Source organism: Aquila chrysaetos, chromosome Z, assembly GCF_900496995.4.
Source record: "Aquila chrysaetos chrysaetos chromosome Z, bAquChr1.4, whole genome shotgun sequence".
NCBI classification, from domain to species: Eukaryota; Metazoa; Chordata; class Aves; order Accipitriformes; family Accipitridae; genus Aquila; species Aquila chrysaetos.
In genome coordinates, this window is record NC_044030.1 from 8,791,217 (window position 1) to 8,811,340 (window position 20,124).

Here is a 20,124-nt window from a genome sequence, read left to right on the forward strand (position 1 = left end):
GCTGCACATCTGATGAATTCACCAGCGACCATGTCATGTCTGAAGGCTTGTGTGGCAAATTCCTTCAGGCTTTCAGCAGCATCCAAAAAAGAATTACAAATAACCTTTCTCTAGTTTTGGCTTTCATGTGAGAATAAGCTGTTGCACTGCCTCAATTTCTTCCTGTCAAACCATAAAGGTTTGACCCTGATTTTGTGAAGATTTCCTCTTAGCAGTAGACTGCACATCTTTATTAGCTTCTGATTGCTTGTTTCAAGCTTGAGTCTTCTGTGATTCTTCTCATTATATAAAACACATTTCTATGTATTTTGATAGGCAGTACTCTGCACCTTGTAGATATGAAGTAAAAAAAATATTCAGAGTGCTTAGAAGTCTATAATTTCTAAGCTATTAGGAGATGAGAGATGGTTAAAAATTATGTGTGGGTTTGAGATATCTGGGTTCAGGGACAGGTTCTCTTGTGAGTTTCCAACGTGATCATGAGAAAAATTGTTATGATACTTCATGGCTGTAAAGCTGAACACTTTTTACTTTCACCACCATTATTTTTAATTAAGACAGTTGCAATTAAGTGAGTACCTGCAGACATTTACTAGCAAGGTTTAGACACAAAATAAATCTTTTTTTTTTTTTTTTTTTTTTTGACTGTCTGATAGAACTGGAAGAAAATATGCATATTTTGATGAATACAGACTCTCTGGGTTGGAAATAGATGCAGAACACTTCAGAGTTAATGTGCTTGCATTTAATTAGTTAGTGTGAGTGGTAGATGATCTTATTGGTGGAGCAGGGTAGTGTATTACCAGGGATGAGGCTGAGCATACTGGGTGATCTGTCCCTATAACCAGTGCTATACTACACACTGTAACCTGTTATTGTAAATTTCTATATGCATGCTAGAGTGATGGAAGGCCTACTTTGGTTGGGAGGAGATTGTTAGTGATCATTGTAATAAAAAGATACCTTTTAATAGAAGTACCATTATATAATTTCGCTGTGGTTTATAGATTTCACTCTCAGGTGATTAGTATAAGCTGATGGGGATATTGCTTTTTGATCTTTAAGTCAATTGGCGAGGTATTTGTTGTGTTTTGTTATTGTTTGTTTTTCCTGGCCAGTTATAAATGCAGGTCTAATGCATAGACTTTTCTGTTCTTCAAGGTGTTCACAACTTTCAATGCATTTGTGAACTTCCATTCCCAAGGCTTATAAGACAACAGAAACAACCTCTCAAATTAAAAAAATTCCTGAATCAAGAACATAGCAGTAACAAAATTTCATAATGTTAGCAGTTACAGTGTTAATTTCCAACAGCTATTTTTACAAATGTTTACTACAATGTGCATGAAAGGTTGCATTAACAGAGATAAAACCATTCTTATGAAGTGTCAGTAATAAACCCATAATTTTTTATATTGATTTCTTCCATAAATTTTTAAAATATTTTTTTTTCTGAATGAAATGTTCTGAATGAAAATACAGATCAAAAATAAAGAGTCTCTGAGATTTGGTAGATGGTTTGCTGTTGTTTGGGTTTTTTGGGGGGTAGGAGGTATTTGTGTTTTTTTGTTTTGGTGGGGGGGGTTGTGTTTGTTTTTTGGTTTTTTTTTTGTGTGTTTTTTTTTTTTCCCCAAAATATAAAGGAATCTTCTTGCTATCTTGAATGGAATATATCATTATCACTTATAAGGTACAACTCATGGGAGTAAAAATAAACACAAAAGTGAATTCATGGCACACTAACTAATGACCAGAGCTAAAACACACAGAAAGAGTAGACTTTGATATGAATTAAATGTACAGTTTTCAGTATAAATACTGTTGGAGAAGCTTTGTGTTTAACCTGTGACTAAGGGTTTCCTTCACTGCTGGAGATGTTCTGAGAAGAACTTCACAGAAAAGAAGTATGAACCTGGGTATATTACCAAGTAACTTTATGTGAGGACATCTTAGGATTCGCCTTATTTTTAACAAGGTCAGAACAGGCTGCAGTTTTCTTGAGATAGCACTGCTGTATGGCATTAAAAGAATGCACAGAATACCTTTTCATGCATCTCAACATTTAAGAGTAGAACTCATTAGTACAAGATACTGGGGAGGAAAAAAGCTCAATAAATTCAGAAAAGGTTTAGACAAATTCAAAGACAGCAGTTGTGTTATTGGTTGGTGAGACAACAGTTCAGATGCAACTTCCAGTTTAGAAATCCCTTAACTGCCAGAGCCAAGAGGATTTTGCTGGAGGAAAGATCATTCATTCCATGTTTGTTCTTTTTGCTTCTACTCTTTTCCTAAGGGTCTGCCCCTCCCAGCTGACTGATAATGAGCAAGGATGTGCATGTGTTCTGACCCACTGCATCCTCGCATCATACATATGTTTGATCTTTGTTTTGTAGAGGATTGAAAGTTAGTGGATTTTATTTTCAAGATAACCTTTACTGAGACAGCAGTCTTCCAACCACGGTGATGAATCTTTAAATTACTAGCTGTGATCAATTATACTGTAAGTATAATTCTCAGCATATGAAATAAAGATTTGGAATGAAAGCTTTATTCTTTTTTTAGCTTCTTCATCCCTAGAAGGTATTTTAAAGTTCCTTGGATAACAGGTGTTTATATTATTAGCCCACCCTCTATTAACAGATTTATTTATCCAGGCAAACTAATAATGCAGAGTATGGTAATATATAAAGAGGGCAAATAAAAGCTTTGTCATCTGATGTATAACACCCAGACAACAGCCTGGGTCTAGAAAATAAGAGTCTCAGGTCTGTCTTCAGAAGTCTGCTCCCACTGCAAGTGGGAGCCCTACTAAATCAGAGTAACACTCCTGGAAGTACTATTTTAAGAATTTATAGGAAAATGGAAAAACCATGAAAGTGAAAAACAAATTGTGAACAAAATTGCCCATCCATACTGCTGTCCAAAGAAAGACAATGGTTTACGCAAGACTTAGGTAGCAGTGTTATGCCTCCATTCACATGACTGCAGCCACGGAGATATGATCTGACAGCCTGAACTGCAGCAGTGTACTGCAGGTTTTCATTCCTTTTGTGTGTTTACAAATCCATCCCCTTGTGATGATGCCTACAATACTGATAGTGCTGCATTGACAAAGGAAGGAAAATAGCAGCCTGATTTTCTAGGAAGCAAATCAAACTGTGTAGCCAAACTTCGAATAGTGGCTCTACATTTTACCTTTTCCTCTTCTGCAATCAATACTCTTATCTCACCATGACTTCAATCCTGGCATCTCAGGTGCTCTGAGCAGGAAATTCAGCTGTCAAATTCCTCTTGCTGTTTTACAAAAGGCCTGCTATCTGTTGTTCACATATACTTCCCAAGCTTTCTGTTCTCCTTGGACTTATGTGACTGTTATGTAAGAGAGTATCTTGCACACATGGGTTATGGAGTTGTGCCATTAATACCAGCGGTCTATTCTGGCTGCTTCCTGCTAAAGCAGGTTTTGGGAGATGTTTGCAACACTGTGTATCATTATTTTAAATGTAATTAATACTGAAGACATAAAATTAGAAGATGCAGAAATAGTGCTGACAAACTGAAAATACCTAAGTGCTGAAGTACTATGTTGGGGTTTTTTTACATCCCACTCCCTATGAGTATTTCTTTGTTGTAAAATAATGTTTACCTAGCAGGCGCTAACCACAGGTTTAAAAGTAAAACCAAACCTTGTGTGAGGTATTTATATATTTTGTGTATATATGTGTGGAAAAATCATTAGAGAGAATTTTTTTATTTTAAATTAACAAAAACCTAAGGGCTATACATAGCGTAAAAAAAAGAGCTATGCACCTCATGAGGGAAATTGCAGACAAGGTCAAGAGTGCATGTCACCTCAGAGTGAAGTGCTATAGTATATATTTTGTGAGTGCCTGTAATAAAAACATTAAAAGATGGGGAATAATAAGATAGCACTCTTTAATGCCTTCAGAGAATCTTATCTGAGGGGAACTAGGAATAACATATGTTTTTCTAATACAGCTATTTAATTAAGTGTAACATAACATCAAAGATCTCCAACCATTACAAAAGCACTTTCAGGATAGTTAGATTTCCTGACTACCAAAGACTTGGAGACTAAAAGTTGCTCATCACACAGTTTTGAAGAACTAATGGACTCAAAAATCTAGACATTTTTAAACTCAGGACGAACAACTATCTGAAATTTCCCAAAATAACAGGAAGAAATATTCTTTGGTGTTATAAGTGAAAAACATTTTAGTTATCTGAATGGAATTCCACTCTTCTGGACCAGCTGGTGATATGCAGCCATGGTAGTTATGATTATCCTTAAAAAAGAAAAAGGGGAAAAAAACCAAGTAAAATGTACCAGATCATAGCAAGAGGTGTGAGATAGAGAGAAGAGATACAGTATGATGTGGCTGGGGAAGGTTGTTTGAACAAAAAGAAATTCACATTATCTTGCAACAGTAGCCAACAAGGTAAAAGTAGAACTGTATGGTGGAAACTTCTTCCATGAAGTGTGACTACCATTAATACTTACTGTCATTCTCCTGCATCTATTTTGCTAGCTGGCTATTACTAGCTATTCAAACACTCATTGATACTGAAAATCCAACATGCTAGAGAGCTGGTGGGTGAGTCACTAAAACCTTGCTCAGACTTACCCGTCTGCAAAGCCATGATCTATCTCCTGATTAATTTCTCTTCTTGGTTCTGAACATCTATGCTTGTAGAAATCCTAGTATCCTTATTTTGGAGAAGCAAGACCTCACTATTGAATTTGCCAAGTGTATGTCTTGAGTTAGGCTCCTCACATATACATTGCCCACTTTGGCTCAGATAACTCTTAGTCTAGCTCCAAAATTTAAAACAGATTATCTGTAAGCATAACAGATAAAAGCTTGCGCTCCACTGTTTTTTCTCTCACATTCACCTCCTCTTGTCCCCAGAAATGTTCCATTTATTGTCTGTTCCTCTTTAGTATATATTGCAGGCATCCAGGCAATATGCTTCATGCGTATCACATACACAAGAAATTTATAGTCAATAATCTCAGGTCTGCCTTCACGAAGTTCAGCATCAGACACCACACCCACACTCCCCCCTCAGTTTTAACTCTTTTGATCCAGTAACTATGCAGCTATACAGTGGAAGACTCTTATCCTCTTAGCTTTCTGTATATTTTGCACAGGAGTAGGCAACACACAACTCTCCACCTGTGTAGATTAGGGTGAGAGACTAATTGCTTTACATTTAGTGTCTTGATAAGAAGTATTGAATGAAGTGGCCCAGGTAATTTTGTTTTCTCTGTTGTTTTGAAATCAGCTTTATTGTAACAGCAAATACAGACTGAGACAGAAAATTAGTCAGAGAACAATGAATAAAGGAAAAATACATTCCAATAAACATTCCCTCCCTCCAGCCCTCTTTCTCCCTACCCTTAGATTCCCAGCATAAATGTGTAGCTGCTCATACTAGAGAAATGTCTCTCTTGTAAACACACAGAATCACATTAAAAATTTGGTTTAAGAGACCTCGGGAGATCATCTCATCCAACCTCCTTCCTGAAGCTGGCATAATTTCAATGTTAGATTAAGTTGCTCAGGGGCCTGCCCACCACAGTTTTGAAAGTCTTTTGTTATAGAGGTTACACAACCAATCTTGGCAACATGCTGCAGTGTTTAGAAAATTAGTTGAGTGTTTACTTTGCCTCAATATTATTTAAGAGTTGGAATAATATTGATGGTATCACTGTGGCTTTTATCAATAATGAAGGCAATCTCTCAGGGAAAGACCATTACAGTATTTATAATCCTCTCCTTCTAGGGACAAAAGATTCTGTCTCCCAAATATGAATCTTCAGTAGATATGCTTGTCATAAATGACAGTGAATACCATTGTGGTGGGCTGACCCTAGCTGGATGCCAGGTCCCCACCAAAGCCACTCTATCACTCCCCTGTTCAGCTGGACAGGGGAGAGAAAATACGATGAAAACCTCATGGGTCAAGATTAGGACAGGGAGAGATCACTCACCAATTATTGTAATGGGCAAAACAGATTTGACTTGGGGAAATTAGTTTCATTTATTTCCAATCAAATCAGAGTAGGATAATGAGAAAAAAAATCAAATCTTAAAACACCTTCCCCAACCCCTCCCTCCTTCCCAGGCTCAACTCCACTCCCAATTTTCTCTACCTCTTCCCCCCAGTGGCGCAGGGGGATGGGGAATGGAGGTTGGGGTCAGTTCATCACACGTTGTCTCTGCTGCTCCTTCCTCCTCAGGGGGAGGACTCCTCACTCGTCCCCTGCTCCAGTGTGGGGTCCCTCCCACGGGAGAGAGTCCTCCATGAACTGCTCCAGCACGGGTCCGTTCCACAGGCTGCAGTCCTTCAGGAACAGACTGCTCCAGCGTAGGTCCCCTGTGGGGTCACAAGTCCTGCCAGAAAACCTGCTCCAGCGTGGGCTCCTCTCTCCATGGGGCCACAGGTCCTGCCAGGAGCCTTCTCCAGTGCAGGCTTCCCATGGGGTTGCAGCCTCCTTCGGGCATCCCCCTGCTCCAGCATGGGGTCCTCCCCGGGCTGCAGGTGGAGATCTGCTCCACTGTGGACCTTCATGGGCTGCAGGGGGACAGCCTGCCTCACCATGGTCTTCCCCACAGGCTGCAGGGGAATCTCTGCTTCGGCACCTGGAGCATCTCCTCCTCTCCTTCTTCACTGACTTTGGTGTCTGCAGGGTTGTAGCTCTCACATCTTCTTACTCCTCTCTCTGGCTGCAGTCACTGTTGCACAGGTTTTTTCCCCCTTCTTAAATGTTTTATCCCAGAGGTGCTACCACCTTTACTGATGGGCTTGGCCTTGGCCAGCAGCAGGTCTGTCTGGGAGCAAGCTGGCATTGGCTTCGTCAGACACAAGGGAAGCTTCTAGTTGCTTCACACAGAAGCCACCCCTGTAGGCCCCCTGCTACCAAAACCTCGCCACACAAACCCAATACAACCATGCTCCTAAGTGGGCTCTTCAATATAAATTTGTCCTTAATTTCCTGATAGGCTTAAGACAAAGATCTTCAACCTGAAGGTGTGCATTTATGTATCCATCTTGCACGGCACATCTGACTCTACATCATCTTTTCAAGTAAAGGTAATCAGAAGGTTTTGGGAAAAAAGAAGTTTTCATGTTGCAGTTGTCCCAGTGTTACCTTGTACTGAACCCCAAAACAGTCAAATACACAGAATTATTAGAGGGGTTTCGTGCATCCTCTACAATAAGCATTTCAAAGGCCTATTACAAAACAGCAGCACAGAACTTCAGTTTCTGTCTCACTGAGTCTCACTTCAAGCAGAGCGGGTCAGAAAATCCCAAAATCTCAGGGGAAATCTATTATTTCATATTCTGGTCATTGGTAATGATGAAGGATCCACAGGTCTTCAATTTGCTGCTGTAAATGGCAAGTTTAGTGACACCTGTGTAGGCTTTACCACCTGCAGTGAGTTTGTTCTGAACTGCCCACTCAGACCATCCTCCCCCCGCCCCTCGCTTCTCTTCCCTCCCCCACCAGCCAGATAAGGACTTTCAGTTCCTTAAGAGTAATTTCTTAAAATATTATTAGATTAGACTCAGTTCAGTAATTCACTTTTAATGCAATTTTATTCTTTTTTTCTAAAGGATAAAACCCCCAATTTATATCTCCAAAGAAACATAATTTAACCATCTGAAACACAGGATTAGAAATGCACTCACCGATTGTATTAAGCAGCTCTCTCTTAATGTGCAGCTATGTGCAGTCTAGCAATGTCAAATGATTTTGGGAGGTTTTTTGATAGCTGATTTAAAAGGACCTTTTTTTCTCATTGAAAATAAAAAATTACCTATCTTCTAGTGGTCCCAAGTACATAAGCTGAGATTTTCAAAACTGCCTAAAATATACATAGGTCTAATTCCCAGCCAAATAAATTGGATTTAGAGTTTAAAATACCTCAGTGTGAATGTCTTTCTGGTTAAACCTTTTGAATTAAAGTCAAGCTTCCTAAAGTACTTTAATAAGAAACTAATATGAGATTTCATAAATAATGTGTTTTCATAACGCTCAGCAGACTAACAGACGCCTTGTAACTCTGACTTATCACTGCTTTGAATTCCTTTTGCAGATGGTAGGGATATCAACCATAATATTTATTAATATCCTAACCATGCTTATAATATCTATTAATCTTTCATTAGCACTTTGCATTCACCATTAGGAAGTGATAATGTCTTTGCTTTATCAATCTCATTCTTTACATTCACTGGTGAACTTAAGACTGCAATATAAGTGTAAGCCTTTCTCATTAAAATAAGGTGTGCAGGTCCTTATGTCCTTTTTTGTTCCCTGAAAGCAGAGACAATGTTCCTTTGCTCCTATCAGATAGTAAGGGAGGCCCTCTTGTTTCAACAGAAATAAAACATTGAAGGTTTTTTGCTAAGGCAGTGTAAATACCACATTATTTTTTGTGCACTGGAATCTTTTCCATTAGTCTAACTTCTGCTTCAGTCTATACTGTTTTTACATCACTGCCACTGTAAAAAAAAATATGTTTACCAAATTATCTTTGCTGGGACTGCATTCCTTGGCAAAGAAACCTCTAGTTGTGTAATGGTAGAAGACTTGGTACCAGCAGCATGTATTCTTTACAGATTGCAGATAGGAAGGACAAATGTTTCAGAGAAGAAAGATGTTGCTGGTCTTGAAGTAGCTTCCATGTAAAGCTGCAGAAATTAAGAGTGCTAGTAGAAATGCAATACTAATGTAGAAACCAATTTTGATGGAGGGGCAGTTTATCCAAAGTTCCCTCTGCATTTGCATCTGTCAAACTGACAGCAGTTAGATGCTGAGTATAGTTATACTCAGGAATACACGATATGAATATAAAAAGGACAGAAAGTTATTTGAGTTGTTGTGGCTGCACTGAGACAGTAAAACTGCTTTCATTCCATGGTTTAACAGTTCAATAGCGTGCACATAGGAAAGTGTTGTTCTTTTCCCCACATCATCCCCCTAGGTCTGCCAACACAAAGACTTGTGTAATATACAGTGCATCCAGTTATATTTTATTCCCCAGAGGGAAAAAAAAAAAAGGAGGAGGGAGTTCTTCAGATAAAATCATGTTCTCACACTATTCGAGAATTACTTATTGCGGAGAGCAATATTGCAACTGCAGACAAACATGGAGCTTCCCAGAAACACTGCAATGTGAAAATATCTGTCTGCCCTTAAACCCAGGCACGAACAGGAGTCTGACCCTTTTAGTCAAGCTGCTAAATTTCAGTGAATGTGTGTCACTAGAGTGGGCAGTGTGGTTCTGCTTCGAGGTGCATGTTATGTTTCTCTAACCAGGGCTCAGGTCACTTTTTTAGAGGAAGGCTTAAGGCTGCTTAACAGACACATTTCCAGAGGGTGGCAGGAACCTTATGCAGAGCCAGACACAGAAACTGAGAGTAGAGGTTGGAGGGAACTGGACAGGGTTGGCTACAACTTACAAAATCACTCAGTTTTCTAAACTGAGACGTGGGAGAGGAAACTGAGCTGCAAGAACAGGATGCTGAGAGGAAGGTTATGTCTTGGCTTGCTTCTTTCTGTGTTGCTTTCTGTATTTGGTTTTCCTTTTCTCTCTTTAAAACAAACAACAGCATTCCAGTTGTGTCTGCTTCTCAGTGCTGTCTTGCAGTCTTTTTTGAGGAGCTTGTTACGCGGGAAGGTCCAGGAGGGCCACCTCAGAGCTCTGGCTCACTGTTTCTTCAAAAAAGAATCAGATGTGGGAGGAGAAGTGAGAGCACTACTCACCCTAGGAGGCTGCAAATAGTTGCTAATATTCAAAATTAGGGATGAGCTTAGAAGAAATCTGACTTAACAGATCACCTGCTGAGCTATAGGAGATCTTGCACCTGCACTTGGAAATTGTCTTGAGAAATAAGGACTCCGGCCAACAAAAAGGCCTTTTAGAGAGAATATGCTTCTTGCCTGCATCAGGTTCAGATCAGTTTGCTGGGGGAAATTGCTATCCTCTTTCTATGGCTGTAGTGTAACCTTCCACATAACAGGATTTTGGAGAGGTGGTTTCTGTTTTTTCTTGGGAATCAGACCTGATGTCAACTGAACTGAACATTTCAATATCTTCTCTTCACCAAAATGGCTCTGAGATGATTTGATTTGGGCTAGAACTGCACCCTAGAGACAAGCAGTAAGTTGTCAGGAGAGATGAACCAGGAACTGGAGGGAGAAGGAGGGTACACATGAAGCTTCTGAGACTGTCTTGTGAAAATGCTGGTAGCTCAAATAATGACCCCTGTGCATTTGCTGCAAACCAATCACACATAATACCCTGGGTAATAGACTGTCAGAGTGACTGCTTCAGAAAAACACCAGTTTCATGGGGATGTAATTTGCTGATACAGCCCCTGTAGAAAGGAATGTAGCAGTGACAACAGCTTCCCCAAAGGCAAGATGCACTGGAGAAATTGCCCTGATCTCATGTCCATTCACCATGGACCCTCTCTCCTCCCCCTCCTTGTAGCTTGCTTCAGCACTTTCATACCCCTCATTGAAGATTTCTGTGCTGAAATTGAAGGAAGTAGTGTGGGCATGAAGATAAAGGATTAGGAAGTTGGGGCACAAGTTCTCCCTTAGAAGAGGAATCTTGTGTGACAAAATGGGCAAACATTGAAAGGTAAGAGTTAAACATATAAACTGCTTATGTCCTTGGGATCCGTGGCCTGCAGGTAGAATAGTAATTCATAAAGGTCTCGTAATGATGAAAAATTAATTCTGTACTGCAGTATTTCCCAAAGAGCATTGCAAGGAAGTTTAGGACATACATAAACAAATTCATCTTTCTCAATCTGGATCTGGGAGTCACTATGAAATAACAAAGCCCCCCTGGTACAAATGTGGACCTCCAGCAGCCTGTAACAGTTTAAGCTGGCAGATGGTCTAGCCTAAGGCTCTTTCCTTACATGTCTGCCTGTCTTTCAACAGAGGTGAACTAAAACTTTCTTTCTGTATGGGTTTCCTTTTAGGCCAGCAGGTCATTGTTCTTGGAGGGTTCAGCTAGTTGTCTCTAGCTTTCCCATGTTTGTAATCAGACACTGAGTTTTCTGGCTACTGTAATATGCTGATCATTCAAATAACAGTCATTCACTGTATTAGGAGAAGGAACTGATGGTCAATGCCAAATCTCTATGTTCTCAGTGGCAACCGGGTCATGTCTCTATTTGAATATCACAGATGCTAGTTGGAAATATTATTTTTGAAAATTCACTGTAATCAGCTGTAACAGCCTGGACAGTGGCCACAGCTGATGTTTTTGTTTCTGCGTTGGAGTTCATTCACCTTTGAATGGACAAGTTGGGAAGTTATTCCCTGTTCTGCACAGTGTCATAGCCTCAGCTTCACAGGCAGAATCTTAGCCAAAGTTTTAGCATTGCACTGGTAACTTCAGACCCAGCTTGGTGAAATGTACAAGACTGGCCCTCCTTGATGCCACAAAGAGGATGAGTTTAAACGGAGTGGCAAAATGCAAAGTCCTGTGAAGAGAAAAACCTCAATGAATTAGTCAGGGGAAAAATGAGAATAAAACAGGAAAGTGTTGTTAGTTCCTATTGTACAATCACGTATTGAATACAGTGTCCAGTTGTAGTCTTCACTCTCAGAAAAGGTACAGAAAAACTAGAAAATTTATGAAAAACAGTAATAAAGAATGTCAGGTGATGATTTCTGTTCAAGAAAACAGTAGATTAACGTCTTCAGCCTGGAGAAGGATCAGCTGAGATGGGATATGAGAGATCACAGAGAAAGTGAATGGGAATGATTGTTCACTATAATTAAAAAAACAGGAAATGTCAGGTAAAATGAACACACAGCAGGTTCAAAACAAACAAAAGGACATATTTCATCACTTATTAGAGTCAAGGAGACTTCTGTTATGGATGGACGCATAACCAAATCCAACAGGTGTTAAGACTCAGATTTATTCTTCAGCAAAAGTTAGTTAGAAGTCTGGTAACATTTTATAAACCACAGGCTCAATGATGTAAAGAGAATTAAGACTACACAGACGACTCAAGAATCCCCAAGATTTAAAGTGATGGCTCAAAACGCACGTATCACTCCCCTAAAAGCTGAGGGCTCTCTCCCTCGAGGAGTTACCTCGGGCGGTGACCCGACCCGAGGGGGAGTCCCCGACTGCAGACCCGCTGCTCCCAGGAGGACTGACTCCAACGTGTCCTCCGGCGGGACCCCGTTTATAGCCCTGTCGAATCTGATCTGTGGTCATTTAATCTATTGGCCAGGAGGGTCACCTCAGTGTACCGGGCGCATCTCGATTGGCCAGTTCAAATTTCAACCTGTGGCCTCTGGGGTTTAGTTTTTTTTTCCTTCCCCTTCTCCCTGCCTGGAGAAGTTTCGTTTCCTGCTGGCAGGATGGGGTGGGGAAGTGTGTTGCCACAGCTTCTCATCAGCACTAGGTTCCATTTTCTTTCTGAAACAAAACCAAACCTGTTACACCTCTGTCTGTGTTCCCTGCTTTTGGAGCCTGAACTGAACAGCAGATTTCCTTCTGACACCAATAGGGCCAGATTACAGTTTTGTATTCCTTAGACTCAATTTCCAGGAATTATCTTGGTTCTGTTGATGCTAGCAGAGCCACACTGAGTAACAGCAGCTGAGGAATGGTCTCTCTGTTTTCTTGTCATTAATTCTCCTCTGATGCCTGAGTCTCCTTTGCTGATACGGCTGGTTGGATTCTAACATATTTCAATAGAGGTAAAAACTGAGTCTTAAACTCTCAAATATTCACAGATATAAAACAATCTAGTCTTGATTAAAGTGTCACAAAGTTGTATTTATTCAACACACATAAGAAGTGACAGTTAAATAACAAGCTTATCCTTTCTTTTTGTTTAGAGTTTACTAGGGACTTTTTTTCATGATACAATGAGCTTTTCTGCATGTTGCTAGAATGAAAGATCAGGTAGCTTGATGGATTAGACACTGCTCCAGAGTATATTTGTTTCTGAGAGCAGCTAAAACAAACATTACATTTTAAGCAATCAACCCAGAGGTCTGTCATTGACAGAACTTGACTGGAAGTGGTTCAGGACAGAAGCTGTGCTTCAATTACCAGGGCAGAAATCTGCATTCAGCATAAAGGATCAGATTTGGAAAAGAAGTATATGATGGTATAAATTTATACTGCCCCAGAAAAGCCTCTGTGGCTGCCCTCTCAGACTCCATCTCGTTGCAACATTATGGCTTTGGTTTCATGGGGGTACTAATTTATATTCTTGGGGGAAGGATGAAGTCAGGAACTCTAGCTAAATCCATTTAACACAAGGCATAAATGACACTGTGAGAATCACCATTTCCTCCAGACTTAAGGACAGACATTATATCTCACATCTTCCAGCTCACTGGTTTTTATGCAACGCTGTTCTATGTACCCTCTTTCTTTCTAGGATTATTTGGTTTGTTATTTTCTTATCTGGAAATACAACATTTTTACCCCTTAGGTACTACATATACCCATATTAATACTGATACTTCTTTCTGAGGTCTGCTATTAATTTAGGTGGAGTAATGACCTAACCTTTGCTAATGAAGGAATATAAACCCAGGGTTTTATAGTTGAAAAGGCTCAGGAACTAACATACAAAACTGTTTTTATGCAACGCTGTTCTATGTACCCTCTTTCTTTCTAGGATTATTTGGTTTGTTATTTTCTTATCTGGAAATACAACATTTTTACCCCTTAGGTACTACATATACCCATATTAATACTGATACTTCTTTCTGAGGTCTGCTATTAATTTAGGTGGAGTAATGACCTAACCTTTGCTAATGAAGGAATATAAACCCAGGGTTTTATAGTTGAAAAGGCTCAGGAACTAACATACAAAACTGTATTTACCAAACACCTCAGCTGCTCTTTTTCCACTTCTACTGCTGTCAGCTTTACTGTGTCATGAATCTGGAAAGCAGTGCATGCTATGTGTCTAAATAATACATTGTGCTGATAACAAAATTTCTCTTTCTTTCTCCCCTCGTTTCCTATACTCTTCACCGGAGGGGATGAAATTAAAACATGAATTGTGACTGGTAGATATTAGTCATATCACTTAGTGTATAATAAAAGACATAAGGAGGGATTTATTTGCCTAATTTGATTGCCTATAAAAAGGGCAGATAGATCTGACCTGGTTACACACATTCTCCTTACAGGCAGTGGAGAGCTAGCTGTCAGAATCAGCTGACGATTGGGTGCAATTTATTTCATGCTGAAGTAGAAGTCTGCATATGATCAAAAAAATCCCTTTCCAAATTTTATTGTCAAGGTCTCTATTGAGTCTAACTAGCTTGGATATAGGTTCTTTGGAGCTAGATGACTCCCACCTTCAGGCTCCATTGGAAGGAAGAGGCATTGGAACCTGTCTGGACAGTAGTAGCCAAAATGAGAGAAGTGTCTCTGGAATGAACAAGAAGCTGATCCAAGCAGAATCCTCATTAACTGCTTTGCATCATGCACTGAAGAAACATATCCTTTTCCACTGACTATGTGGGGAGTCAAAGAAGATGGACTAAGATAGACATCTGCAGGTAGATAGTTAAATACATCTTAAACTATATGCTGATATTTATCTCAGTGATTTTTTACTCTCTTCAGAGAACTAGTGCCATCACTTCAGTTTCAGTACAAAACTGGTTTTTAAAAGGTCCCAGCATAATTCTTTATATGTTGCTTCTGGAAGACCCTATAGTGTTGCCATAGTGCCATCATGCAGCACAACATGCAAAGACAAATCATTTCTATCTCCACATAGTACATGATAGTAGTCCAGGCGCCCTTGAGGTAGGCATCTGCAGCATGTCTTTCTAATAATAACAGAATGGGGTTTAGAGCTAATAGAGGTTTTAAATAATTCAGTGCCAAATACATTTGAAAGCATATGTCTTCTGCTTTGCCTGTAAAAAATAATATTTCTTAGGTTTTTTTTCCTGGAAGTATAGTATAGAAATACAAAGAGGAGATAGACACATACTGAGTCTTTAGATCTAAGATAAAATTTTCAGCTGAAAATGCCAGGCAGATTTTCAACCTAAACTTGAAGGAAACTTAGCCTGGCATCATCATTCCAATTAGAACTACAGAGTCAACCATGCACTGAAACCAACCTTATTCCTGGAGGAGAGGGAGAGGAAGACTCAGATGTAAAATCATTTGGTTTTGTTGTTATTCTTGTTATGTTCTGTCTTCTCTCCCAGGTGCCAGGATAGGGGAAATAAGACAAATTACTAACTAGAGTCTTCTTGTTAATGTTCCTGGACTGTAAATATAAAATTATGGGCTTTGTATGGCAAGAAGACAACATCAAAGTCATGGACAGTACTGAATGGTTTGGAGCATGAGATATGATGAGTACATGCCTGCTGGATTAGTCCTGCAAGACAGCTGACGACATTGTGTGCTTGCTAACAAAATGCCGCATGTCTGATCCCTTCCTATGTTTCTTCTCATTATCAACATGAGATATAGAGGTCAGTGTCCACTTAAGGATCATTCCTGAGCATGGGCCAGACCCTTAGGTTTTAAAAAGCTTCACCAAAGGCAAGTCTTGCCTGACCAACCTAGTGGCATTCTATGATTGTGGGACTATATCAGTGGACAAGGAAAGAGCTACTGATGTCATCTATTTGGATTCTGTAAGGCCTCTGACATGGTCATGCACAACATTCTTCTCTCTGAATTGGAGAGGTATGGATTTGATGGATGGACTATTTGATGCATAAGGAATTGGCTGGATGGTCGCATCCAGAGGGTAGTGGTCAATGGCTCGGTGTCTGTAAGGAGATCAGCGACAAAAGGTGTCCCTCAGGGGTCTGTACTGGGACCAGTACTATTTCATATCTTCATCAACAACAGTGACAGTGGGATTGAGTGCACCCTCAGCAAATTTGCAGATGATACCAAGCTGAGTGGCATTGTTTACATGACTGAGGGACAAGATGCCATTCAGAGGGACCTGGACAAGCTCAAGAAGTGGTCCCATGTGAACTTCATGAGGTTCAACAAGGCCAAGTGCAAAGTCCTGCACATGGGCTGGAGCAGCTGCTGGTATCAATACAGGCTAGGAGATGAAGGAATTGAGAGCAGCCCTGTGGAGAAGGACTTGGGGGTACTGGTGGATGAAAAGCTGGACATGAGACAGCAATGTGCGCTCACAGCTGAGAAAGTCAACCATATTGTGGCCTCCATCAAGTGTGGTGAACAGGTCAAGGGACATGATTCTCCCCCTCTACTTTGCTCTCAGGAGACCCCCAAGAGTACTGCATCCAGCTCTGGGGTCCTCAGCACAGGAAAGACATGGACCTGTTGGAGCAGGTCCAGAAGAGGGCCACGAAAATGATCAGAGGGATGGAACAGCTGTCCTGTGAGGAAAGGCTGAGAGAGTTGGGGTTGTTCAGCCTGGAGAAGAGAAGACTCCAGGGTGACCTTATTGCAGCCTTTCAACAATTAAAGGGGGCTTATAAGAATAACGTGGACAGACTTTTTAATAGGGCCTGTAGCAATAGGACAAGGCGTAATGCTTTTAAACTAAAAGAGGGTAGATTTAGACTAGATATAAGGAAGACATTCTTTACAATGAGGGTGGTGAAACACCAGAACATGTTTCCCAGAGAGGTAGTAGATGACCCATCCCTGGAAACATTCACGGTCAGGTTGGATGGGGCTCTGAGCAACCTGATCTAGTTGAACATGTCCTTGGTTATTGCAGGGGTTTTGGACTACATGACCTTTAAAGGTCCCTTCCAACCCAAACTATTCTATGATTCTATAAATATGCTGCCCGAACTGAGATGCCAATCTGGGAACAGTCCTGCCAAGCAGTTGGTAGTAATCCCTTTTCTTTCTGGAGGGATGAGGCTGTACAAAATGATACAATGAAAACTTAAGTATGAAGGATTACTACAGCTTGTTTTGAAAGCTTTGGAACACAGTTATACTTCACAAAAAAACATTGAATGAGATATAATTCAATAGGCTTATCACTTCTGAAATATTTTGCTCTTGACTTTAATACATGTAGTTCAGGATTTTGATCAGTTTTTGGGAGGTTTTGGTCAGAACTGTGTCTAGACAACACCTTTTACTACTCCCTGTCATGGACCAAAAACTTTAGTTTGCACAATTAATTCTCCCATCTTCCATATTCTTTCAGATCAGCTAACATGCTCTCTGAGCATTATCAACACTGCAACTAATTTTGCTTAGTTTATAAAAATGGGAAACGACTGTAGAGGAATGTGCTAGATATTCCCAACAGTGAAGGACATTTTCTGATACTTTGCCTCTAAGGCATTTCTGGTTGCAGTTACCCCTGAGAAATCTTTCACTGTCAAAGTCTAGTTATTGAGAGAAACTATGGGCTAAAAGTTCTGGAGTATCAACAGGTTTGTCTATAAATGCATATGCACACACAGACACAGATACATACGTGTATATGAGGGAGGTTGCAGAGTCTCCCACCTTGGAGATATTAAAAAACTACTTGGACATGGTTCTGGGCAACTGGCTCTAGGTGTTCCTGCTTGAGCAGGCAAGTTGAAGAAAATGGGCTCCAGAGGTCCCTTCTAACCTTGACCATTCTGTGATTCTGTGACATATGTTCTCTCATGACAGAATAACCACCATAGACAACAGTAGATAATGTGGATAGGGATTAGCATTGTATGACCCATCTGTAAGTGACTAAACCCCCTTTTAGAATCCACCAAACATGAAATTTGAGTTTTAATGGTTATTCCAGCTGAAGAGCAAAGCCATAATGAGCTGCATTGAACAGTAGATTTTGGCATTGGTTCAGAGTAATTTCATCCAATTATATTTAGATGAAGTTTTCTTTCTGAAATGCCGTGTTTAATCTACACCAAAATTAGATTTCCCATTTAAAACTGATCATTTGTCTTTTAAATAGCTATTAGGAGCAACACAGTTCAGTTGGCTGATTTTCTAATAGGCTTTCATGGAACCGAATTAGTTTCTCACTGTTATGGAATTTGCATTGAGATATGTCTTTGAGCATCACGATAGCGGTGATGGCAGTTTCTAAATAAACTAGTTGAATGTTTATACAGGAATGGCATGTAAATAAGTAAAGCAAAACAATAATTTCAAAATCACTTCTCATTTGAATATTCTGTGAGCTTGTGTTAGAAAGATTATGATAATGAGATCCTATAGCTGGAGACAAGCTTTATGAAATTCAGATATAGCTCTCTTAGGACTTTTTCGTTTTGAACAATTTCAGGCAGGTCTGGGTTTCGGGTTCAAGTTGGGAACCATCCCATGGAAGAAATATTGAATATGCTATTTTACTAATGGATAATTTCTGCAGGAATAATGGCCACAGTAATATGATACAGGGGTCAGGCTTGGTTTTCTAAGTTTGGATCTTTGAAGGGAGAGGTATGCTACATCGGGAATGAAAGACACCATCTATTGCACCAAATGCTACTAATACAACTGCAAAGTCTACCTTGTAGTAAAATGAAACTTTCAATTGCCATGATTAGGTGAGAGGAGAAACTAATTAAAAATGTTATAAGAGTATTGAAGGGTAAGATTTATTGATGCTTGTTTTCCAGGAGACACAAGTGACTTGGTACATTCTTGGACATCACTTTCCAGAATATCTTTCTTATTCTTACTGATTCTTACTGAAGCTGACATATAGGAGCAGTAAATCTTTGTGGGAACTGTTTTTTTTCCTCCTGTAGCACATTTCAAACCTGGGGCCTCTGGGTAATATATATATATACTGTAACTCAGAAAATTATTTTGTAAAGGACTCCTAATTAATTTATTAAAAAAAAAAAATCTGAGGCTAATATTATGTAATCAGATTTTAGAACAATATGCCCACTGAGCACTTATATAGAGTACTAGTGTCTGAAATCAAATGTGCATAGCTTAAGAATAATTCTCGTAGACCCTGATTCAGTGTTTTACTTTGTTAAGCAGTGATTTAACCAGCTGAAGAGCTTTACATACGTATTCATACCCTGCTGAGTTCGATGAACATAAGCAACCACTTGGAAGTTGAGCATGTGCTTAAGTGCTTTTCTCAGCAGGGGCTCTGGCTGAGTTTTGAATGTCACTGTTATATGTCTTTCCAATATAAGAAAAATATGTTTTCTGCATTTCTTTATTATGGAATCTGTCCATTCTTTTGACATTCTGATGCTTCATTTTTCCCATAAGAAATTAAACTGTCTTTCTTTCCTACAACATTCTTTTCTACTACAGCCAGTAACACCATCTTAAACAGAAGACTCAGGGATGCAAACATGCAGAAGCAGCACAGATGAGCTGTTTAAAAACTGTTTTCATTCATACATACTTAGCAATAAAGTACAAGGGGAAAGTCAGAGCATGTGTAATACATCAGTAGAGTTATTTCTAAATAGGATTGTTTCCACATTTTCTATCAGCCATCAACAGCTCTTTAATGGTTCCAAACCCCAAACCCTGAAAGATGGTTCAATGAGCATTTATGCCTATCTGGTGTTCTGACATGCTCCCATGATAGAGAGAAACATTTTTATTTTAGTTCAGTTTTCCAAGGACATCTTTTTTTTTTTCTTTCAGCATAAACCCCTGCTTGTAAAAAAAAAAAAAAAAAAAAAAAAAAAAAAAAAAAAAAAAAAAAGAATGGAAAGTGCCGTAACAACTTTCATTTTTCTTTCAATGAAATTCCTGGTGAACTTCTTCATGAAGGTGGGGTGGACCTGCAGAATCCAGATGCCAGATGTCAGAAAGCTGAAGAAAAATCTCTTTTAAGTTTACATATAAAAGCCATAGTCTGTGAGAGATCAAACATGGACAGTGTCTGCCAGTCAGTTGGCATAGGTTGAATTCTAACTTGATTTTTAATACAGGCTTGGAATTTATTTCAGCACAAAAGCAGGAAATGAGGGGTTTGAGTCCTAAGATAATAGGTGAAGATCACCTCTGAATATGGATTAGAATTTTCTTCATTCACCGAAGTGCAAGTTATAAATAATTCTAGATCTAGTAATTTCCATTACAAGTACACATAAATGACCTTTAAAAAATG